Here is a 10,495-nt window from a genome sequence, read left to right on the forward strand (position 1 = left end):
CCATTCAACTTTGAGTACAGTACTAGTGTTTTGAGTACTAGAAATTTATTTTGTATCCTCAAAAGCATCTTTGACATGCAGTGCTTAACCACATAACTAGGTGACAGCACCATACTAAAACGCAAGTACTGAAGTTCAGGGTGCCTTCAAGAAGTGTTTGAGACGACAGAATCGGGCAAATTGGGACTTACAGATATCTTTTTGGCACTATGAAGGCAAGTGTAAACACAGCTGTAGCCAAGGAGTTTCAACAAAAATTTTATGAAAGTTATTTAGAAGAAATTGTTATCGGAAGGCATATTGAGATTGAGGGGTTTTACAGAGAGCAGAAGTGTAGCTGCCATGTGAGGGGCTGGAACAGGTCTCCATGGGGACAATGATAAGGTCTAGTACAGTGCTGATCACAGTAGCACACTTCCATTTTCAGAAATGGAACACTCCTTCCATCTCCTGCCTTCTCTCTAAACAGGCTTTGTGAGTGCGGTAAACCAAGAGGGGAAAGGCACTCAAGAAAGAATAGCGTGTGGAAAAGAAAAGAAATGTGAAGCAGGCATTTTAGAGAACTGTAAATGACTTAATTTTACTCAAGAGGAGGATATGGGAAAGAGGGTGAAAATGAGACTGGAAATGTAAGCAAAAGATTATTATGGAAGGGCTGATAAAATTCCCTAGACCAAGGACTTGACCTGCTAAAGGATGGGGAACCAGTGATTGGCCTTAGTATGCAAGTGATTTGATGAAGTTTGAATTTTAGAGATAAATCTTTCTAGCGGCACTGTGGGGTCTTAATTGGAATTGGGATATGGCTCCAGGAAGATCAGTGAAGAAGTCATTGTTAACAGACAATTTTTTGACCTGACAAATGACTAAATAATGATAATAATAATACTCACCCCAGTAGCATAATAAATGGGTAAACTTCCCAAAAGCTATTTGAAATATGCAAGTCAACTAAAAACATTTTTCTTTGGATTAACCAAAAGATCATACCTTCTGACCCAATCATGCTATTTCCAGGAATTGACAGTTAAGAGAATAGAGGTACAGACAAAATTATATGCTCAGTGCTGTTTCTTCCCACAGTTTTGTTTCTGAAAAATTAGAAATTATTTTAATGTTCAACAAAACAGCAATGGTTAAATAAATGAAATAAGCTACTGTCATTTAAAATGTTTCTAAAAATGTTCAATGACATGGGTAATTGCCCAAGGAATACTATTAAATGAAAGTTCAGAGAACAAGATTAAATATATGGTATAAGCTCAGTCTTCAAAAAATTATATACATTTGAAAACTGGAAAACACATAAGACTGTAATTGCTGCTTATCCTCAGGTGGCGAAATTATTGATGATTTTCATTTTCAACTTTCTATCATTTTGTATCTTTGATATACTCTCATGAACATGTATTACTCTTGCAAACAAGTATAAGGTTGAATCGTTTGAAATCACCTTCTGTGGACTGAAGTGTGCCCCCTAAGCCATTCATATGATGAGATCCTACCCCTCAATAGATGATATTGGAAGTCAGGTTTTCGAGAAATAATTAGGTTTAAAAAAGATCATAAAGGTGAGGTCTGCATGATGGGATTCAGTTCAATTCAGTTCAGTCTCTCAGTCATGTCCAACTCTGCAACCCCATGGACTGCAGCACACCAGGCTTCCCTGTTCTTCACCAACTCCCTAAGTTTGCTCAAACTCATGTCCATCGAGGCAGTGATGCCATGCAACCATCTCATCTTCTGTCTTCCCCTTCTCCTCCTACTTTCAATCTTTCCCAGCATCCGGGTCTTTTAAATGAGTCAGTTCTTCACATCAGGTGGCCAGAGTATTGGAGTTTCAGATTCAGCATCAGTCCTTCCAAACAATATTCAGGAGTGATTTCCGTTAGGATGGACTGGTTTGATCTCCTTGCAATCCAAAGGACTGTCAAGAGTCTTCTCCAACACCACAGTTCAAAAGCATCAATTCTTTGGTGCTCATCTTTCTTTATAGTCCAACTCTCACATCCATACATGACTACTGGAAAAACTATAGCTTTGACTAGATGGACTTTTGTTGGCAAAGTAGTGTCTCTGCTTTTTAATATGCTGTCTAGGTTGGTCATAGCTTTTTTCCAAGGAACAAATTTCTTTTAATTTCATGGTTACACTCACCATCTGCAGTGACTTTGGAGCCCCCCCAAATAAAGTCTGTCACTGTTTCCATTGTTTCCCTGTCTATTTGCCATGAAGTGATGGGACCAGATGCCATGATCTTAGTTTTCTCAATGTTGAGTTTTAAGCCAACTTTTTCATTTTTTGAATGTTAAGCTTTAAGCCAACTTTTTCACTTTCCTCTTTCACTTTCATCAAGAGGCTCTTTATTCTTCTTTGCTTTCTACCATAAGGGTGGTGTCATCTGCATATCTGAGGTTATTGATGTTCCTCCCGGCAATCCTGCTTCCAGCTTGTGGTTCATCCAGCCTGGCATTTTGCATGATGTACTCTGCATATAAGCTAAATAAGCAGAGGAGGGGACTTCCCTGGTGTTCCTGTGGTTAAGACTTCATCTTTCAATGCAGGGGGTATGGGTTTGATTCCTGGCTGGAGATCCCACATACCTCTCAGCCAAAAAACCAAGACATTAAAAAAAAAAAGAAGAAACAATATTTATAACAAACCCAATTAAGATTTTGGGGGGAAAAAAGGAGAAAAGGAAGAGACACCACAATACTTTCTCTCTGCATGCACTCAGAGAAGAAGTCACATGAGCACAGTGAGATTATGGCCACCTACAAGTCAGGAAGAGATCTTCACCAGAACCCAATCACTCTAATACCTTAATATTGGACTTCTAGCATCCAGAACTATGAGAAAATGAGCCACTATTGTTTAAGCCACTTAGTCTATGGTATTTTGGTTATGGCCACTAAGTTGACGAATACACTGCTAAAACTGACTCCAGAAAATGGCAATGCCATATATGACTCAACCTACTTAAAAGAAAAATCAAACAAGAGATAGTCATTGAAAATGCCCTTGAAATGGATGCTAAGGGTCAGAACTAAAGCAATAACAATCAAGATGAAAATGCAAAGGATATTAAGATAATCATGATGGAGTAGTGTTAGTGAATAAGAAAGAACATCTAGAAAATGAATCCAAAGCTTTTACACTAAGAAACTAGGTGACGGCAATGGTATTCAAGACAAGAAATATTCAGGAAAACCTGTTTGGGAACTAGCCTCTAAAATGCCCCACAGTAAGTCCATAAATCCAAAATAACTCTAAACAGTAGAGTTCTAAACATGTAACAACTGGTTAATCACATTAATGCTTGGATGCATGACAAAAAAGGAGAAAAAGAATGCAATGGACTGAATGTTTCTATCTCTCCGAAATTCATATATTGAAATCCTAACTCTCAGGAAGTGAGTCCTTTGGGAAGAAATTAGGACATAATGGTAGAACCCTCCTGATTGGGATTAGTGCCCCTATAAAAGGAATTCCAGAGACCTCTCTAGCCCTCTCTTTCCATCATGTAAGGCTACAAAAAAGTTGGTAGTCTGAAGACTGGAAGAAAACCTTACAGGACCCGACCATACAGGCATGTAATTTTGGACTTACAGCCTCTAGAACTGTGTGAAACAAATTTCTGTTATTTATAAGCGACCCAGTTTATGACAGTTTGTTACAGCAGCCTGAACTAAGACACAGAAGATGTAATAAGGAGAATCAGTCCATTTAAGCCTGAGTATACAGACCATGATGTCTCTAGTATAGAACTAAAATAATCCTATAAATACATACACACACAAACACACACATCCCAGATTTTACAAAACTAACTCATATTCTTTTCATCCCAGCGCTCAATGAAAGATAGAAGGAATTTGTGAATTTCTGGAATACACAGTACACCTGATGAGAATGAAATCAGAAAAGTCTGGGGTGTTCTTCAGAGATCACTTTATTAAAAATTTAAAAATGGAACTCTCACATTCTAGCCAAATGTCAGCAAAGGTTCACAAGAAACATTTCTGTCTCTGGATAAGACCACAAAAGCTAAGAAAGAAGAGGCAGGAAGGCCACCAAGTTAAACCACTACCCATATAAGGAGGGATTGGATCTTGCAACTCTCTCATTTACTAAAGTCTAGTTTCATTTGCGGAGAAGGCAATGGCACCCCACTCCAGTACTCTTGCCTAGAAAATCCCATGGGCGGAGGAGCCTGGGAGGCTGCAGTCCATGGGGTCTGAGACACAACTGAGCAACTTCACTTTCACTTTTCACTTTCATGCATTGGAGAAGGAAATGGCAACCCACTCCAGTGTTCTTGGCTGGAGAATCCCAGGAACGGGGGAGCCTGGCAGACTGCCATCTATGGGGTCGCACAAAGTCGGACACGACTAAAGCGACTTAGCAGCAGCCGCAGTTTCAGTCAACCTCTTCAGCCACCCAGCTCTCATGGCGCTTGGTTCAAAGACTACCTAATTAGGTACAACAAATAAGAATTTCCCTTCCAGAGCGTGACTGCTCTTTCTTTATTTAATATCATTTCATAATTCACTTTGATATTCCTTGTACTACTTCCATAAAATTTGCAGCTTTCAAATAATGGAAGGTAGTTAGCATTATCATGTACATTCCATTTAACTAAATCATAATTGGGCAGCTTTAACCTCTTTTTTTTTAATATGTATATATAAGATTTTTTAATTTAAATTTATTTATTTTAATTGGAGGCTAATTACTTTACAATATTCTATTGGTTTTGCCATACATCAACATGAATCTACCATGGGTGTACACGTGCTCCCCATCCTGAACCCCCCTCCCTCCTCCCTCCCTGTACCATCCCTCTGGGTCATCCCAGTGCACCAGCCCCAAGCATCCTGTATCTTGCATCGAACCTGGACTGGCGGTTCGTTTCTTATATGATATTGTACATGTTTCAGTGCCATTCTACCAAATCATCCCACCCTCTCCCTCTCCCTCTCCCACAGAGTCCAAAAGACTGTTCTATTTAACCTCTTTTAAAAAGAAATAGAAAGATTATCTTTGACCTTATATCTTAACTGTAATTAAGATATCATCTCCAGTGTTTTTCTCTAGCAAATCAATAAAATATGAATTTATACAACAAATTCATTCATACTGAAAAGTAAATAACAGTATTTTTCATCATTCTTTTGCAGTCAAACAGAAGGACTCCTGGCTGTGTGACCTTTAGAAAAACATTTAACCTTTCTATGATTCGGCTTTCTAATCTGTAGTAGGGCAACAGTTCCTATTTTTAAGATTGTTTTGAGGACCAGTGAGATTATATGACTCTCTTTCTACAACACAAGTAGTATTATCTGTAATATCTCTCAGGTATGAATAAAATTATTTGGATTTCCTTTTTCAAAAAGAGTTAATATTTCATTAGTGCCTCATCACCTAAAACTCTTATAAAAAGTTTTTGTCTGTTGAATTCTTTTTAGATTTTGAATGATGAGCAGCTTGTTGCAGCTTCCCAAGATGAAGCAAGTTGCAGCTTCCCAAGATGCAGTGGGCAGCACCATGATAAGAGGTGTGCAGAAATATACATGTATGCACACGTGCATGACTATATATACATATACATACACTTGCATATATGCAAAAACACCAACAATGGAGTGTGGTGAAGAAACACAGATTTATACTGAGGCAGATTCAGTTCAGTTCAGTCATTCAGTCATGTCCAACTCTTTGCAACCCCATGAACTGCAGTACTCCAGGCCTCCTTGTCCATCACCAACTCCCAGAGTTTACCCAAACTCATGTCCATTGAGTCGGTGATGCCATCCAACCATCTCATCCTCTGTTGTCCCCTTCTCCTCCTGCCTTCAATCTTTCCCAGCATTAGGGTCTTTTCAAATGAGTCAGTTCTTCGCATCAGGTGGCCAGAGTATTGGAGTTTCAGATTCAGCATCAGTCCTTCCAATGAACACTCAGGACTGATCTCCTTTAGGATGGACTGGTTGGATCTCCTTAGAGTCCAAGGGACTCTCAAGAGTCTTCTCCAACACCACAGTTCAAAAGCATCAATTCTTTGGCACTCAGGTTTCTTTATAGTCCAACTCTCAGATCCATACATGACTACTGGAAAAACCATAGCCTTGACTAGATGCATCTTTTTGGCAAAGTAATGTCTCTGCTTTTTAGTATGCTGTCTAGGTTGGTCATAACTTTCCTTCCAAAGAGTAAGTATCTTTTAATATCATGGCTGCAGTCACCATCTTCAGTGATTTTGGAGCCCAAAAAATAAAGTCTGCCACTGTTTCCACTGTTTCCCCATCTATTTGTCATGAAGTGATGAGACCGGATGCCATGGTCTTAGTTTCCTGAATGTTGAGTTTTAAGCCAACTTTTTCAGTCTCCACTTTCAGTTCCATCAACAGGTTCTTTAGTTCTTCACTTTCTGCCATAAGGCTGGTGTCATCTGCATATCTGAGGTTATTCATATTTCTCCCAGCAATCTGGATTCCAGCTTGTGCTTTCTCCAGTCCAGCGTTTCTCATGATGTACTCTGCATATAAGTTAAATAAGCAGGGTGACAATATATGGCCTTGACATACTCCTTTTCCTATTTGGAACCAGTCTGTTGTTCCATGTCCAGTTCTAACTGCTGCTTCCTGGCCTGCATACAGATTTCTCAAGAGGCAGGTCAGGTGGTCTGGGATTCCCATCTCTTTCAGAATTTTCCACAGTTTATTGTGATCTACACAGTCAAAGGCTTTGGCATAGTCAGATTACTTGTATATCTATCTATTTGGTTGTTCTGGTTTGAGGAAGACATGGTTGTTCCTGTACACAGCCATTGTTGTTGTTTAGTTGCTAGCTTGTGTCTGACTCTTTATGACCCCATGGGCTGTAGCTCACCAAGCTCCTCTGTCCATGGGATTTGCTAGGCAAGAATACTGGAGTCGGTTGCCATTTCCTTTTCCAGGGGATCTTCCTGACCCAGGGATTGAACCCGAGGCTCCTGCTGCATCTCCTGCATTGCAGATGGATTCTTTATCACTGAGCCACTGGGGAAGTCCCGTATACAGTCATAACTAAGGAAAAAAAAAAAATGGTTCCTCTGTGAGCTGCCCTTTCTGTTGCCAAAGCATCTATTGCAAATGGGTTATTCCTTTGCCTCTTCTCTTTACAGTCTTATTTCTCATTCCCCTGAAAGAAAGCTAAATTCATGAGGGACAGAAGAGTGAACTAGAAGAGCTCAGGATCTGAAGCCCCTTTGATTTGCCCTCAAAAACAAACACTGCTACTTCTAGCTATAAAACTATGGCTAAGTTGCTGACTTTATCTGAGCTTAGTTTACCCTTTTGCAAAGTGGAAACAAAGAGACAACTCACCTCCATACAATTATATTGAGTATTCAGTGCTATAACATGTGAAACACAGTGCCTAGCACACAGTAAGCCCTTAAGGAAAGGTGGTGCTGGTGGTTGCCTGAGACAGGATATGGGCTCCAGCTGTTACAATGAATAGCAAAGACTGAAATAGAACAAAGGTTTAATTAAACAAGACAGAATTGTTATTTCTCCTCACACAGAACTGACGTGGAAACTCTGTGGCTCCTTTTTTTTTTTTAAGGTGGAAATATACTTTTATTCAACATAGATTGTTAATTGCTATTTTGTAAATTTATAAAATCTTAATTGGATTTTATAAATTTCAGCCTTTATACCCCTCCTTTGTCTCTCTTTAAAATTTATTTATTTATTTTAATTGGAGGCTAATTACGCTACAATATTGTGGTGATCTGTGGCTCCTTTTGTCTTGTCTTTTTGCATAATGAAGTGGTAGCTTCCTTCTCTGAGTTCAAAATGGCCACTCCAGTTTCTGCCATCTTGTCCACATTTCACAAAGGGAAGGTGAAAAGAGGTTGGGTAGTCATGTGTTCATCTATTTTTCTAGCTATATATTTTTATGTAATAAACAAACAAAAAAGTGACATAGAACACAATTAATCATCTGTCATGGATTCTGTACCTTCATGACAAGCCATCCTGAAGGGCACAGCCAGGATGGCTTGTCTCTTTGTTCCACGATGTCCAGAACCTTGTCTGGGAAGAATCAAATGTTGGGGGTGAGTCAGTGGCTAAGGGCTTTAGTCATCTCTGCTGCTGCTAAGTCCGTTCAGTCGTGTTCAACTCTGTGCGACCCCATAAATGGCAGCCCACCAGGCTCCCCCGTCCCTGGGATTCTCCAGCCAAGAATACTGGAGTGGGTTGCCACTGCCTCCTCCAATGCATGAAAGTGAAAAGTGAAAGTGAAGTCTCTCAGTCGTGTCCAACTCTTTGCGACCCCATGGACTGCAGCCTACCAGGCTCCTCCACCCATGGGATTTTCCAGCCAAGAGTACTGGAGTGGGGTTCCATTGCCTTCTCCGGTTAGTCATCTCTAGGGCTTCCTAATTCCTATCTCTGACAGTGGATGCTGGCTACCAGCTGGGACCTCAGCTGAGGTTATTAGCCAGGACACGTCCATGTGGCTTCTCTTTGTGTCTTTTGGGCTTCCTAAGTGTATAGTTGCTGGGTTCTAAGAGAGAGCAATTCAAAGAGAACCAGATGGGAGCTTCACCTTTTTTATGATGTAGCCTCAGGCATAAATAAATAACCACACTTCCACTGCAGTCACAAACCTGCCCAAACTCAAGAGGGGGAACATAAACCCCATCTCTCAAAGGGCAGGTGTCAAAGTCACAGTGAAATAAGATCATAGAGATAGGAGATTGTAGTGATCATTTTTGGAAATACATTTTGGAAATCATTTTGAGACAATCAGTCTGTGAATGACACAGCAAGTTTATGGTAGTTATTATTTGTTCATTCATACTTTTAACTGACACTTTTTTGTATTGTTTAGCTGTGTTGGGTCTTAGTCGTGGCTTATGAGACCTTCCTTGCATCGTGCCAGATCTTTTACTGCAACACATGCACTCCAGTTGAGGTACGCAGGCTTAGTAGTTGCAGTGCATAGGCTTAGTTGCTCTGCCAGCATGTGGGATTTTAGTTCCCCACCCAGGGATCAAACCTACATCCCCTGCATTGCAAAGTGGAGCCTTAACTACTGGATCTCCAGTGGTTAAGTCCCTTAACTGATATTTTTTGAGTGCTCGCAATTGTGAGGCACTGTTCCAGGTTCTAGGGATACAGAATGAACAAAACCGAGTCCCTGCCCTCATGCGTAAATATATTCTAGTGGGAGAGACAGACAATGAAAAATACATATATTAAACTGTTGAGTAGCAATGAATGCTACAAAGAAATTAAAACAGAGTGAAGGTATGGAAAATGACAGCATCTAATGTTATGTAGATAGTATGGTAAGAAAAGACTTTCTAAGGAAGTGACAGGTCAACAGCAACATCAGTGGTTAGATGGACCAGCTATGCAAGAGCTGGGAGAAGAAAATTCTAGGCAGAGGTAATTTCCCAAGTAAAGATTTGAGGTGGAATACATTTGGCTTCTCGTAGCCCAGCAATGTATACATATACACATGTACTTCTCATAGTACATAGACACATGTACTTCTCATAGTACACATCAGACCAGACCAGTCGCTCAGTCATGTCCGACTCTTTGCGACCCCATGAATCGCAGCACGCCAGGCCGTACACATAGGAGTGGAATATAAAGATTCTGTAGATGAGAATCAGAGCCTACCAACAAGAAGGTTTTTTTTTTAAAAAAAAGCTCATTGTGGTCACTATGTGAGAGACTAAGCATAAAAGTAGAGGTTAGTAGTCCAAGCAAAAGGTGGGAGGGTCACCCTGGAGATGAGAAGAAGTAGCAGATTTGGAATCTTTTTGAAAGGTAGGGGCAACACGACTTATTGATGGATCAGGTGTGCAGTATGAAAGATAGAGGAACATAGAGGATGACTATTACGTTTGAGGCTCTGGTTTGCAATGGAAGTCTCCATAGCACATCAAAGCTAGAGGCAGTATCATACAGTGGCAGTATCCTATGCCTTGATACAAGAGGCTCAAGGTCAAAGCATAAAGAGTGAGACAGCCCAGCAGTGACCTTGAGTTCCTTCCATTCCCACCAAGCAAGGTCAGAACCAGCCCCACACACTGAAGTTTAGCCAGCAGAGGGAGGAACTGAGCCTCTTAGATGAGGAGAGAAGAAGGAAGCAAAGGAGTGAGCCAGGAGTATGGAAGACTATTTTTGCAGTAGCAGTAGCACAAAGGAATTGGGCCACTCCCAGAGCAAAGCACATTGGAGCCCTGCAGAAATCAGGCCTGGGAATTCTCTCAGAATCATGGCCTTTGCTTCATTTATGCCAAGCACTCAGGGGGCACTCCCTAAACACCATTGACCACAAAAGTGATGTTGTTGACTGGGCAGCACTGCCACTCATTTGACCAATTATTTATGATCATTCAGCTGATTTCCCACTCTGGTAATAGTCTTCAATTTTACTGCAAACACAATTAGGGCACGCCAACACAAATGCTTTACCACCACAAAAA

Source organism: Bos indicus x Bos taurus, chromosome 22, assembly GCF_003369695.1.
Source record: "Bos indicus x Bos taurus breed Angus x Brahman F1 hybrid chromosome 22, Bos_hybrid_MaternalHap_v2.0, whole genome shotgun sequence".
Classification (NCBI taxonomy): domain Eukaryota; kingdom Metazoa; phylum Chordata; class Mammalia; order Artiodactyla; family Bovidae; genus Bos; species Bos indicus x Bos taurus.